This window comes from Liolophura sinensis, chromosome 7 (assembly GCF_032854445.1).
Source record: "Liolophura sinensis isolate JHLJ2023 chromosome 7, CUHK_Ljap_v2, whole genome shotgun sequence".
NCBI classification, from domain to species: domain Eukaryota; kingdom Metazoa; phylum Mollusca; class Polyplacophora; order Chitonida; family Chitonidae; genus Liolophura; species Liolophura sinensis.
The window spans coordinates 7,511,171-7,527,067 of NC_088301.1; the positions used below are offsets into that span (position 1 = coordinate 7,511,171).

At 37.4% G+C, this 15,897-nt stretch overlaps 2 protein-coding genes across 3 annotated transcripts in view; both read right to left on the reverse strand.

The window, feature by feature from the left end:
* LOC135471948 (neuronal calcium sensor 2-like) overlaps positions 1-15,483 on the reverse strand; it is a 108,289-nt gene extending 92,806 nt beyond the window's left edge. Inside the window, exons 1-2 of one of the 2 annotated variants that reach the window (XM_064751408.1) lie at positions 14,189-15,483; positions 13,667-13,735 (exon numbers count right to left, since the gene is read on the reverse strand). The gene's annotated coding sequence lies outside the window, so the exon portion shown is untranslated. Of the gene's footprint in view, positions 1-13,666 lie in introns of both variants that reach the window. The other variant, XM_064751406.1, reaches the window with a different exon arrangement.
* Positions 1-15,498, reverse strand: part of LOC135471949 (neurocalcin homolog) — a 197,017-nt gene extending 181,519 nt beyond the window's left edge. The window contains exon 1 of the mRNA XM_064751412.1: positions 15,423-15,498. The gene's annotated coding sequence lies outside the window, so the exon portion shown is untranslated. The remainder of the gene's footprint in view (positions 1-15,422) is intronic.
* Positions 15,499-15,897: the final 399 nt, after the last annotated feature.

A 15,897-nucleotide genomic window follows, 5' to 3' on the forward strand; every position in this document is an offset into this window, starting at 1 on the left:
ATGTACATATATGAATAGCCTGTGATACATAACGACACTGCATGACACAGGTTAGGTGAAACCCAGGGAAGCATAAAGTTTACCAATTAGAGACATGACAGAAAATGAGGGCATTTTCTAAATACATGGGGCCAGTATATCATGCCAGTACACGTGCCCTAATTCCTCAACCTTTTCACATGTGAAAGAGCAACTATCAGTGTAATTTAAGCACATTAAGCACATCCAGTTCTAGGGTTTCAAAAAAAGTACAATTTCATCAATCATCACAGAATAATGCCTTCAGAGTATGCTTCAATAATTTAATTTTCCTGAATTTACATCTGTAAGGTACAATCCAATTGGTCTAATTTTGGCGTTTATACTCCAATAAACTGAAAAAAAAATTGAGCCACACCCATGTAGGACTTTTTCTAAGGATAGAACTGAAACAGACTGAAGTAATGGTGACAAATAGTAAAAATGACAAACAGAACACTATAAATATTATATTATATTCATATTTTAACAGGAGCCAAAAAAAAACAAGTCTGTTTGGTCAACATTACTTTCCACCTGACGTTTAAACTACACACTGTTGCTCTTGGATAACCAGTATGTTTGAAATACCGAGGTATCATCCATGTTACCACTCGCATATCCTTGGCGTGCATCATCAACAGCAGTAGTCTGTTATGAACAGTGCAAACGCGTTGTAGCCTAGAAAAAGAGTCTCATGAAAAAATTCAACTCCTTCTTCATCTTTTGCGCCCAAAGTTCTCTAGCTCGGAATTCACCTTCTAAATGTTTTCGCAATTCTTTTTGAAACGACTCGCAAATATAAACTTTGATTCGTCATTTGGCTCGCTGTGCACGTGACGTTGCTTAGTAATGGTAGAATTTTGATCATCAGTTTCACTGCCCCAAAGATTCTCATTCATAAAATGTGCATACTTGAACTTTCAAAACAATCGACTAACATTTCTCATCCATTTATTCCTTAAATTTAAATATAAGGATTGACTGTAATACTTTTTAGGTTTATTGGGGTATAAGGAAAAAAACCTGCTGTGCAAATTTTTGTATGAACCACTATACGGATTCATACAGTTTACACAGTAGTTTTTGTGCTTACACCCCAATAATTTAATTTTCCTGAATTGACATTTGTAAGGCGCAATCCGATTGGTCAAATTTTTGCGTTTATACTCCAATAAACTGAAAAACTGAAGCCATACCCAGGACAATTTTTTCTAAGAATAGAACTGAAAGAGACTGAAGACACGTCATATAAAATGACATGCAGAACACTATAAATATATCTATTCGTAAACACTATAAATATATCTATTTGCATAAATATATCTATTCGCATAAATATATCTTTCGTCTGTAGTATATTCCCATTCATAAACAGAAGCATCAGTACAAGTTCTGTGGATAGTCTAGGATGAATTATTAGTAAATTCATTAGAAAGTAGAAAGTATAACATAAGTTAAAATTCTTTTATTCCTCAAATTAAATTATAAGGATTGACTGTAATATTATTTAGGTTTATTGGGGTATAAACGAAAAAACCACTGTGCAAAGTTTTGTATAAGCCGCTACGCTAATCGTACAAAAGTTTACACAGCAGTTACCGCAGTTCATACAAAAGTTTGCACGGGGGTTACTGTGGTTCATACTCAAGTTTGTACAGTGGTTACCATGGTTCATACTCAAGTTTGCACACCAGTTACTGTGGTTCATACAAAAGTTTGCCCGGCCATTACCGCGGTTCATACAAAAGTTTGCACGACAGTTCCCGCAGTACAGAAAAAAAGTTTGCATGGGGGTTACCGTGGTTCATACTCAAGTTTGCACGGGGGTTACCGTGGTTCAGACTCAAGTTTGCACAGGGGTTACCGTGGTTCATACTCAAGTTTGCACGGGGGTTACCGTGGTTCATACAAAAGTTCGCATGGTCATTACCGTGGTTCATACAGAAGTTTGCCAGTGGTTTTTTCGTTTATACCTCAATAAACCTAAAAAATATTACAGTCAACCTTAAACAAACAAACACCTTGTACACATGCCAAAAGGTTGAAAAATTACAGTATGTCAAGCCTATTGTCAGCAACCTGCCAATGGTTGTATGTTTCCTTCCAGGCTCTAGTTGGTTTCCTCCCATCATAACCCTGGCCACCATAGTATATTAAAGTGAAATATTCCTGAGTACAGTGTAAAACACACATCAAAGAAATAAATGTATCCTCAACAAATAAAGTAGCTCTGAATGTTGTAGTCCTAAATTCTAGTATTTAAAGTGATAATGTGACACCTTCGGAACTGACACGGCAGACCAAACTGTCACTGAAGAGCATGCACAGGGCCCATCATAATCAATACTGTTGCAAATGAGTCAACCACTGTAGTACACAGTGGTTACATATGTTCATTCTTTCTGTTGACATCATAACGTCACAATTGCCTTCACCAAAAATAAAAAATAAAAAAATTGTGTACATTTTGCATGAGCTCTGCTGTGTGGTCTTCTACATGCCAATGCTCATTAATTTTTGTGCATACCGGCACACTAAGTTCCATAATCTGAGTCAAACTAGAACAACTATTCATTGTCGCATAATAGCTAGGGTGGCATTTTCTGAAGTCCACATGATCACTACTGGAGGTAATTTTTCAGACCAAAGTGTACACCAAAAATTTCCGATCAGTCACCTTTACAGTGTTTATAAAACAAAAACAAAAAAACAACATTTACATTATATAAAGTATGTGAAGCAGAATCAATCCGTCCATCAATGCCTTGTATTCCATCACTAGGGAATCCTCACCTGGTCAGCAATAGCATGACGCAGTGCTGAAGCTCCACTCTAATTCCACTCTTCAATACCACAGATGAACCTTTACAGTTTTTCACACATGCAGAACACACAATAACATCATTTACTGTGAATCCATAGGAAGCAGGCTAGCCCCGTTGCGTTTCTAGAGACCGCCAATCTACTGCTGCTAATTTCTTTTGAGTCGATCACACATGAAAATGATAGGTTAGAGAAGAAAGCCGATGTCTTCAATAATTCAATGATTTTTTATTGAGCATTGGCATGCATGCCAGGGTCTCTTCCAAAAATATCCTAGTTTTCTCAACACATACTGTGCATGACCACATTCACATGTATAAACATCATTAAACAAGAGCATGTGTGATCATAACAGACTATTCCCACGTAAGTGCAGAACAAATTAAAAATTAACAAAAAAAAAATAGAAGAATACTTTGACAAATAACAAAGCAGCTTTACAGTCAAATCTGAACCAGCATTTAATGAAAGAAATCTTCTGACCACATTTACTGCTGTTTGTATCCAACTGTGCCATCAACTGATAATACATGTACATGTAGTTTTTGTGTGTGTGTCAATGAAGACCAATTTCGATTCACACCTGTGACCCTTTGGCAATGACCTGAATGTACCCAGGCTTTAAACATGCACCATAAGAGTACAACATGACAGAAAACATTCTGTAAATGTGGTCAAGAAAGTAGAATTCAAGATCATTTGTTTTCCATATAAAAGATTAATTTATTTATTGGTTTGGTGTTTTATGTTGTCCTCAAGAATTCCACTACAACAGCTGGAGGATGCTGGAGGAAGCCAGGCAGAAGCCAGGCAAAACTCACGACCATCCACACTTTGCTGGCAGAAATACATTTATTTGATTGTTGTCTGGTTGTTTAACAACATGCTTTGTGATTTTTCACTTACATGTGTGAAATGGCAGTCAGTTTTATGGGTGCAGGGAACCACAGTGTCTGGTGTAAACCACCGATCCAACAGATTCCAGAGACTGACATAATTTCACATGTGTGACATTCAGATTTGCACACTATATTTTTGGAAGATAAGAAGTCTTATTGTCACCAAGGTCCCAGCAACAGTGAGGACTCTACAAATTCCCTGCCCAAGGCCAGATCTAAATCTGCATCTCATGTGCAAAAGTCACTGAAATTTTTTTATTTCACTGGTGTTTGATGCCAAACTCCAGAATATTTCACTCAAAATGTTTCAAAATATTGGTTGCAGTGGTGGTTAAAAAGGTTGAAGAATTTGGGTACACAACAGCGGCCAGCATTATTGTGGGAGTAAATTGAGCCCGAAGGAAACCCACGACCATCTGCAGGTTGCTGTCAGACCATCCTACGTACGTCAGGAGAAGAAGCCAGCATAAGCTGCAAAAGCTACTGAAAGGAAAGGATCTTTACCACTCAACCACTGCCCACTCCCTCTACACGTCTGTCTGACCGACCAGCTCACAGGGTGATGATTGCTGACCGACCAGCTCACAGGCTGATGATTGGGTAAATCAATGATGGATTGCTGGAGAGTATATATTCCAAACTATTTGTACATATGCGATAACAAAAGAGAGAAAACCAGAGCTGTTATTGCCGTTAACTGCAACCACACACTCTGATCATGTTGATATATACTGGTACGTATTATTTGATTAACTGTTGCTGTTTAGTCATCATATATTGTATATTTGAAACATTATTTCAGACACTATTATAAATATACCTTTTTATCTTTAATGATTGAAGCTAGTACTTTTAATGATATTATGATGATATACTTATGATTAATAAATTTTTTTTCTTATTTTACAAATGTAATTGTATACATAGTATTATATAGTCAGAGAATTTCATGTACTGTTAAAGAAGGCCTCAGGGAATCTATCTACTATGAACCTTTTTAATTTAAATAATTTATTTCCATGTACATGCTGTACTCTCTCAATCTAGCACGTCTAGCTTGGATAGCAGGGGAGTGGCACCCTGCAAATGGCAAAAAGCGGACCAAAATTAAGTGTTAGTCACCATGTCATAAATGACACGCTTATACTAACATGGAACATTGAGGTCATATTTAGAAAAAAAATTTAAGGTTCTGGACCCAATTTCACAAAACTTTGTACTTATTTATTTATTTATATGATTGGTGTTTTATGCCATACCCAAGAATATTTCACTTATGTGACGGCGACCAGCATTATGGTGGGAGGAAACCGAGCAGAGCCCGGGGGAAACCCACGACTATCCGCAGGTTGCTGCAAGACCTTCCCACGTATGACCAGAGAGGAAGTCAACATCAGCTCGACTTGAACTTACAGCAATCGCATTGGTGAGAGGCTCCTGGATCATTACACTGCAAAAGCACACTAACCAAATGAGCCACAACGTAGTTTGAACAGTTTGGGATCCTAAATGCTGTCCAGGACTGAACTGGCTCTAGATATGGCCCTGAACACACACCTACATGTTGAAGTGCAGGGCAATTTTCTGATTAAATTGCCTTAATTTTGGCAATTGTATTTACAAAAGTACTAGTGAGCCATTCAATATTTTCAAGTTTGCACCACGCTCAGGCCTAACAAAGTAGACATGAACCCTATCGGTGACATTGCCCTTTACCCACAAAACCCTCATTTTACTTCATAATGGTCGGGGGGCCTCTGTGGCTCAGTCGGTTAGCGCGCTAGCGCAGCGTAATGACCCAGGAGCCTCTCACCAATGCGATCGCTGTGAGTTCAAGTCCAGCTCATGCTGGCTTCCTCTCCGGCCGTAAGTGGGAAGGTCTGTCAGCAACCTGCGGATGGTCGTGGGTTTCCCCCGGGCTGTGCACGGTTTCCACCCATCATACTGGCCGCCGTCGTATAAGTGAAATATTCTTGAGTACGGCGTAAAACACCAATCAAATCAATCATAATGGTCAACTCAAAATCCTCGCTACATGTATACCCCATCATACTGCACAACATCCAGCTAAAAACCCTCACTATACCTCAACATACTGCACAACAAAGGGCTAAGACCCTCACTATACCTCGTCATACTGCACAACATCCAGCTAAAACCCTCACTATACCTCAACATACTGCACAACAAAGGGCTAAGACCCTCACTCTACCTCGTCATACTGCACAACACAGGGCTAAGGCCCTCACTCTACCTCAACATACTGCACAACAAAGGGCTAAGACCCTCACTCTACCTCGTCATACTGCACAACATCCAGCTAAAACCCTCACTATACCTCGTCATACTGCACAACATCCAGCTAAAACCCTCACTCTACCTCGTCATACTGCACAACATCCAGCTAAAACCCTCACTATACCTCGTCATACTGCACAACATCCAGCTAAAACCCTCATTATACCTCAACATACTGCACAACACAGGGCTAAGGCCCTCACTATACCTCGTCTTACATCATAACAGTGAGCTGAAACCCTCACTATACCTCGTCATACTGCACAACATCCAGCTAAAACCCTCATTATACCTCATCATACTGCACAACATCCAGCTAAAACCCTCATTATACCTTAACATACTGCACAACACAGGGCTAAGGCCCTCACTCTACCTCGTCATACTGCACAACATCCAGCTAAAACCCTCACTATAGCTCGTCATACTGCACAACATCCAGCTAAAACCCTCACTATACCTCGTCTTACATCATAACAGTGAGCTAAAGCCCTCACTATACCTCCTCTTACATCATAACAGTAAGCTAAAACCCTCACTACACCTCATCATACTTCAACACAGGGAGATAAAAACCCTTGATACAGTACAGCTCAGGCTAAAAGTGAATTGTTTACCACTTGTATCGCACTCCGAGACTGTACTGTATATCCCTTCTATGTCAACAGGACTCAACAACTTTCACTTTACCTTGTCATAGTTTTAAAAGTTTTGCCATACCTTGTCTTTCTTTATCACAGCAAGCTAAAGTCTTCAATTAAACTTTAATGTAGTGTTACTTCATAACAGTGAGCTGAAACCCTTGCTAAACCTTGTTTTACTTCATGAACAGCAAGCTAACTTTCAATATACCTCATCTTACTTCATAACAGTGAGTTAAACACCACATCTTCATTCATAATGGTGGGCTGAAACCCTCAATGTACTTCTTCCTATTTCATATCAGTGAGCAGAAACCTTCATGGAACGACTTCCTACTTCATATTATCAGTGAGCAGAAACCTTCACTGTACCGCTTCCTACTTTACACTGTCAGTGAGCAGAAACCTTCACTGTACCGCTTCCTACTTTATACTGTCAGTGAGCAGAAACCTCACTGTACCGCTTCCTACTTCATACTGTCAGTGAGCAGAAACCTTCACTGTACCACTTTCTACTTCATACTGTCAGTGAGCAGAAACCTTCACTGTACCACTTTCTACTTCATACTGTCAGTGAGCAGAAACCTTCACTGTACCGCTTCCTACTTTATACTGTCAGTGAGCAGAAACCTTCACTGTACCGCTTTCTACTTCATAATGTCAGTGAGCAGAAACCTTCACTGTACCACTTCCTACTTCATAATGTCAGTGAGCAGAAACCTTCATGGAACGGCTCCCTACTTCATATTGTCAGTGAACAGAAACCTTCACTGTACTGCTTCCAACTTCATACTGTCAGTGAGCAGAAACCTTCACTCTACTGCTTCCTACTTTATAATGTCAGTGAGCAGAAACCTCACTGTACTGCTTTCTACTTCATACTGTCAGTGAGCAGAAACCTTTACTGTACAACTTCTCACTTCATAACTGCAAGTTGAAACCTTCACTGTACCTCCTCCCTCTAAATAACAGCGAGCTGAAACCACTCACTATACCTCCTACTTCGTGACAAGGAGCTAAAACTCTCACTCTACCTCGTCTTACTTCATAACAGCAAGCTATATCCCTCACTATACCTTGTATCACTTCATTATTATGAGCTAAAACCTTCACTGCTCGTCATCTTATTTCACGACAGCAGGCTGACATCCTAAGTATACCTCGTTCTACTTCATAACAGAGAGCTAAAACCCTCAATATACCTTGTTATACAGCTGTACTTTATAACAGAGAGCTAAAACCCTCAATGTACCTTGTTATACAGCTGCACTTTATAACAGAGAGCTAAAACCCTCAATACACCTTGTTATACAGCTGTACTTTATAACAGAGAGCTAAAACCCTCAATATACTTTGTTATACAGCTGTACTTTATAACAGAGAGCTAAAACCCTCAATATACTTTGTTATACAGCTGTACTTTATAACAGAGAGCTAAAACCCTCAATACACCTTGTTATACAGCTGTACTTTATAACAGAGAGCTAAGACCCTCAATACACCTTGTTATACAGCTGTACTTTATAACAGCATACTGAAATCCTAACTACTGTAAATCTTCAACATTTTCAACTTCTAAAAGACTTTTTCCAGCAGAATTTATGCATACAAATATCATCAAAATGACACTAAAAATGATTTGTTTGCATCACTAAATGAGGCAAGCTCCATAAAACTGTGCAAATTACAAATTTCCTTACTTCCCATAGTCTTCTCAGAATGTGTACAAATCTTGGTCGCAGACATGGATGAAAACATTGCAGAATTAGGGTATACCTCGTCTTACTTCATAATTGCCAACTAAAAGCTTCCCTGCACAGGAAATACATGTCACGTTACAGAAGTGTAAATCTATACATGACAAAAGATGAATCTATGATGTTTCCAGCAGCCAGAAGTCATGAATAACGCAAAGAGGGGATAATGGTAAAGAAACAGAGCATTGCATACTCCTAAGTTAAACATTCTTTCCATGAGAAATCGGTGAGGTCTGTCAAAGACAAACAAATACATTAATGCAAACACATGTCTGTATACATATATGTACATACTAAATGTCTTGTTGGATCAGTTTTAATATGTTCAGTATATATTCTCATGTAATCATACAAGGGTTGGCCAGGATGTACGGTATTTGACAGGAAGGATTAACAGTACTGAAAAGTTTCTGCATGAATCTGAGTGTGGTTTGTATCATTCCACTACAATTTTTGACTGTTATTGCAACATGTTGTAGAAGGAAATATTTATTTGCAAAAATATTCATACACAAGAAGTTTCCACTTGGAATTAACTTTCATGTATCAAAAATAAGGCGAAGTTAAACCAACGATCTTTGGCAACATACTGACAAACTTTCGCACATGACATACTGATGTGTGTACTGGATGACATGTACATCATATTGGTGGAAGACAGGTGGTCTTCAATGAATATTAGAGTTTCCAAACACTGACCGACAAAAGCGTCATTTTCTGCCTTTGCCACCACGGCCCCATGAGCTCACATGTGCTTAAACTTACAATACAATAATGCTTGACCGACTCTTAGAAACTATCTATCACTTTGTGCTTTCAGCTCACCGGAACTGTGCTTGAACTCACTAGCAATCCACCTGAGCTCACAAGAATCATTGTTGAAGCTCACCATAATCTCAGTAGTGCCTGGTTAATATCTTTGCACATACTAGTTAAACCAATAAATCAACACTAATCAAATCAATCCAGGCAAATGTAAAGCAAACAAGTACATATACGCTAACAAGTGCATTTATCACAAACAGAAACAAAGAAATCAGCACAACACAAACAGATATCTTTCCAGTCATTCCCCCACCCACAACAAAAACAAAAATTTAATTTTGGTACACATTTCATTCATTAATATAATGGATCGTGCATTCAATATTAATGGCTAGTGCATTCAATAATGGATCATGCATTCACTTCACACCAAAAAGTAATGACACAGCATCACCGTAGTACATTACAGCACATAATGTTTATAATCTATCATTTGTTTCACTTCCATCAAACCCACATGTCCTCTCCTTGTAAACAACTTTACGATATTAGAATTTCTAAGGAGGTGCCTCCTATCAGGACACATTAAACCTGGCCATGAATTCTGCATTCAAGCTGGCCTAAGCCTTTATTAGCTGTGATAGATTGTGTAAGGCCTCATATTTAAAGATGCCTCTTTCTCATCACTGTCCTTTTTCCGCCTTCAGCTTTTATCTGCCTCCTGACATTTTAAATACTTACATTACTAAGTTGTGGTGAGTAAAACGTGTTGGGGTGAGAAAAGAAAATTCCAGGGGCATTTTCAATGATAAATTTCTGAGAAAAAAAAAAATAAATAAATATAACACAGGGTCACATGCTTATCAAGGAGTTTGTGAAGAAGCAATGGCCTTTAGTGACTAAGACCTTAAACACAATGATATGCTAAACTGTTTGCTGCACTAGTCTTACAACACTATCCTCCGACGTGGACATTTCTTCAAAAACCCAAAGAGTTAGGCTGATTTTCTTTTTCTTGCTTAGCCATAAACCCATAGATGCTCATAGCCACTTCTTGATTTCCCCAAAGATTGGCACAGGGAATGGCATGTAATGCCAATCGAAATTTCGTCAATGCTCTCCTCCTCCTAAGGAAACGGCCTTCGAGGTAGTGCGATCAGTCTCTTCTATCAACAAAGCTACAGCAAGAGGGCTGATCCATTCAGCAAGTGTTGACCACTGTCAGAGTCATAAATTATACATCCACTATACGGTGATAATGCATCAAAACAGATAATTGAATAGGAAGATTTTGGCACATTTCTCCATAACACTGACCATGAACCGCAAGCAGCTTATAAATATTTCACCGTAAATGTCATACAGAGGAATCCTCAAGGCCAGGGCACTGTGGGAAGTCGTCATAATGCTCCAACTTCGCACATTTCCACCGTTCTATTCCCAGCCCTGCTTATTACACCCCCGAATAAAAAAAAAAGAAAAAAAATCTGCACCATAGTTACCACTTATCGTATCCAAACTGTCAAGCAGGCTTTAAAAGGTAAAAGCTTTTACCCCAAGCTGTGATCAAATGTCTGATGCTGAACACTTGAAACACTAATAGATATTTGGAACGACAAAAAGTTTTAACTCAATACATCAGGGTTATTCCTTTTTTCCAAATAATGTTTTTTTTTATTAATACTCCTAGGCTTGCTTACTACTGTTTGTACAACATGAGAGGCAATGACAACCATTACAAATCCCTGAGGAAACATTCTTCCAATCACCAAAACATAATTTCCCTTCAAGGAGCGGCTGTCAAACTCAGTCCTTAATAGCGGCTTGATACCTGCACATCATGAATAAGGGCATAAGAAAAATTCAGACAGGTGAGTGAGTGCTTGGGGTTTAACGTCATACTTAACAATTTTTCTGTCATATGACCACGAAGGAATCCTTAGAGTGCATGTAATGTGCCTCTTTGTTGCAGGGCGGATTTCTACCGCTCTTTCATCTAGTGCTACTTCACTGAGAAGGCTTACCGAAAGCAAGTAAGCCGCAACGCCCAAGCGCTTATACTGATACGAGTCAATCAGTCATTGCACTATCCCCTTCATGCTGAACACCAAGCGAGGAAGTTACAACTTCCTCTGTTAAGGTATTAGGTGTGACTGGACTTCAGACAGTTGACTTGTTGCTAAAGAAAGGCCTTCCAAGTCTGTATCTATTCAAGTAACTATATAGTATAGTATATGATATCACATTCTTATTTCTCTTTTGATTTAGTAATTTACTTTTTTTTTCTTTTTCTTCAACAAAAGTTCATCATTCTGTCAAAATTTCAGATCCTATGTCATAGATTACAGCCTTGGAAAATTTGGCTTCTGATTGTAGTCAGTTGAATTCATGCTAAGAGAAGGCCTTCTGAGGCTCAGCCCCTATAATGGTATGTACAAGCCTACATAAAGCCACTTTCTTCTATTTAACGAGGCAATTTCATTTCTTTTTTTTTACAACAAAAGTTTACAGCGTTCTTTGACAATTTAAGATCTAATATTTATACTAGTGAGCAAGGCTAAAAATGCAATTTATACTTTTTTATCACACTGAACCCTCTATATGTAGTTACAACACAATTCAAAAGTTCTTGGAAATGAATTTTTAAGGAATGCGGGCTTACTGTGGATCACAGCCATTTTGTTTTCCCCAAATACATGTAAGTCAGTGGTTACCTTAAAGGGTGGTATCAGAAAATCCATATTTTCATTTAAAGCTGAAATTTATTACATGTAATAAAATAAACTCAATCGCATGACCTGATTGGCCAATGCATAATAACTAGTATATCCAAGGAATTGACAGCACTGCTTAAGTTAATCAATATTCAAAATGAATTTCTAACAGTCCACAGCATGACTTCAATACAATTTGTTTGCATTTGTTCTTCATGAATCAAAAGCAATCCCCAAGTATATAAAATTTTTCAGCTGAACCAAATCAGCCATCAAAACAGCACAAGCCTATAATGCCCCAATCTAGCAATGCTGTTCAAAAACAAATTATCCAAACGAAAACAAAATTCATACTCACTTATTTCAAAAGTGTAGAAGAAAGTTGAATCTTGGAAGGCCTTTGCATGCCTTGTTTCAACTTCAACCAACAGACTGTGACTTACTCGTTAAAATTTGGATAAGTGTTTTGATCATCTTGACATATGTAGCTTTTATAGCTGCACAGCAGATTAAAAGGCTATATAAAGGACTCACAGGGGCAACAACTTTGAAGAAAAAGACATCTTTTACTCGCCATAGAGTTACCTCCCTTGAATCCACATTAAGAAGACTTCAGACAGCATTCAATATCAACTTTTGGAATCGATCCCAAATGTACCTTTAATTACTTTCACTGATAGACGATTATATCAACAGATAAAAATGACTTAACATTAAGTTTTTTCTCCTGATGTTAACAGTGACCTGTACTAATATATGAGACTCAAGCAAACAGGCAAAACAATCAATTTTAGCATAAAACTGTGAATTCCAACAGCTTAAAGGATACATCTAAAGGACAAAAATCTAAAGTACAAAAATTTAAAACTAAAATGAAGGAATTTTTGTCACACAAAAAAGAGAATTTAAAAATTCTCCATTCATGGTGAGAAATTTTCCGCACTGAGAGCTATCACAGTTGACCTCAGAGCTGCAGTTTACTTAATTTCTGCACTGAAAGCTGTAGTTCAAAGCCAAGTTTACACCCGAAGAAGAAAGCTTAGAAGCATTAGTGTACTTTCACATGATAGGAAACATCCTAAACTGCGCATTAACAGATGAAATCTGAATGTTTAATGTATCCATCAAACACACTTCAACATAAAACCTTAACACATACAGAGTAAATCTGTAAAATTAAAAAAAAAAAAAAAAAAAGCCAAATCCATTAAACTATTTCATCCAAAATAACTGTGAATTCCAAAATTTTCACCAAATTGCAAGTGCCGCATGAATTATATAATGTGAGACTGTGAGTTAAAGCTTAAATTAACAAAAACATATTTCAAGCACTGGAAAAAATATCAAAATTTGTCACAAACTTTTTTTTTTGGGGAGGGGCAGGGGGGAGGGGAGAAAAAGACCATAACAAAGATTGCTCAGATCGAAATGTGACAGAAGAAGACATCTTCACCTTAAGTTTTCAAATAAGAATACACTTAAGACCAATCTATTAACAGTAATTTACATGTATGTATTACCATAAATCCTCAACAAATTTGACCACATATCAGGAGGAATGTTTTCTGATGTGGACAAGTTCTTTTATAATTTTTTGTGAAGATTTAGGTGCGCACTTGCCTGAAAATAATATTTACAAATAGCGTCCCAAATGATTACTGGCTGAATTTGTTTATAAATATTTTGGATACCATTACATACATGTACAATTATATGTATGTTGTATTAGTATAAATATTTAAACTTACCTCAAAACTGTTATCTGGTCAAATCATGTTTTCTCCATACTCATTCAAGCTTATCAAGCTTGATATAAGCTTATCAAAGAAAAGAACAAAAAGCAGAGAAACAAGAGTAAGAAAAATTTTGAATGATGAATCAATTTTACAAGACTTTTATCAAACAACATACAACACTTTAATACATGTATAACACAACAAAGATAACATTTCTAGATTTGTACTACTTCATACCTGATTTTATGTATTGAATCAATCATTCCTGGTTAATGTCTATATACATGCAGGTATATCTGTATACAAAATATTAATAATACACACAAGTATCACCTGGCAACAGATGAAAAATATGTGTACTGGTATATAATGTAAATCCCAAAACTACTGTATGTAATCATCACTTTGTACCAGTTAGCAAGTCTGTATAGCGTGTCAATTAGTTGGAAAAAATTTCCTAGGAAATTATAGGTGAATTACTGTACTTTTTATTTACATAAACATATGTTAATGGAAAAAAAAAACATCACTTACCTTATGACAGGTCTGTCTTTTCTATAACACCAGTCCTTTTGTAGATAATTAAACACTTTACCAGCTCAGCAAGCTGCTCTGTATATCCCAAGTGCATGTAAAACCACGTCCTTACAAAAATTTTTCAATGCATTCACAGCTAACATACATGGTACAACATCCATTATATTGAATGAAACATTTCCTCAACTGCCCCATTGGATATCTACATAAAGTGTAACATCATTTATTTGGCAGGACTTAATTTCTCGATTTTGTTTTGTTCAAACCATCAGGGGATAACATTTACATAACAGATTTTCACCATATAGTTCACCATGTGTAAGTTCAATTTGTCTACAGAGCAATGTTTTAGATAATTATTATATTACGATAAAAATAAAAAAAATTTATTTATTTTTTTATGTCAATTTGGCTTGAAAGATGACAGCTTTTTACAGGACACAGCTAAGCATCACATGATTATATTATAGCATGAGGTAATATGGGTGATATGTCAGAAAATATATTTGTCTACAAGCTAAGAATAATCTACAAGATGTATAGAGGATAATCTGTTTTTGTTTATGACAACGATTTATGAACTCTCAGTCTACTCCCTCCAGCGCTTTCATTAGCTTGGATTCATTTCACATGTAGCATCCTCATGTGAGCTGCATTAATGTCATTTTCTGATATGACACAACCTGGGGAAGTGACTGCCCATTTTTTGAGGCAGACGTGTGTGTGTTTTGTGGTCAACATTACCAAAAGAAATAAGGGGACCAAGGGCTAGCAGTTACGGTGTAAGTGTTCAAGAGCTAAAAGAAAATGAAAGAACAGAAAAGAATGGACATCTGTATTCAAACCCTGAATGATTAATCTGTAGGTGGAATGGTGTGATTTAATGTGAGCATCTGTTACACACAATGGGTAAGTTTGACAGATCCTTTTGTTCCAGGCTTTGCAAATATTTGTTGCTGTAAAGCATTTCTACGTCAGTGTAAGGCAATAACAATGGCAAAGAAATTACGTTACTGACACTTTTTAAAAAATCAATACTTCTGACACAAAACATTCATTTCACGTGGTTGACAGCTACCGGGGACGTTGTTGTTGTTGTAGTATGGTATATTCAACACATGGTGTTGTTGTTGTCAGCCCAACTGACGGACGCGAAATGATGTTAAATGACATATACGAATGCTTGCTGATATCAGAGGACATCAAGATGTGTTAAAGAAAATGAACTCACATCTGTCGTCTGAAACTGTCAGGAAAAGGAGCTTCTTATTGACACCTGCTTCGGAATGCTTCCCTCCAAAATCCAGGAAGTGACAAAAACAGCGCACCCTAGCGACCATCGAGTCACATGGTGAAGACTGATTTGGGGTTTTCATTTATTACTTGGTTGGGCACAAATGTTATAGTGGTTAATAAACGCGTTACAGGTTGGCCAAACGTTGGTAAGTGTGTTGACATGTCATACCATTTCCACATGTATATCTTTGGGCTCGCTACACTTCAATGAGTTACTGGTACAGATACGGGACATAACTCTTGACGGGACACTTGACGAGCAGAGGCAGTTGACCGACAGCTGGGAACCCATGCAAACCTGGGACTATTATATCAAGCCTTCTGTAAGCCTTCTGATGCAAATCTTCTTGTAAAAAGTTCTCATTTGAATATAGCATTCTGAATCCACACACTTCAGTTTTGAGACAAGT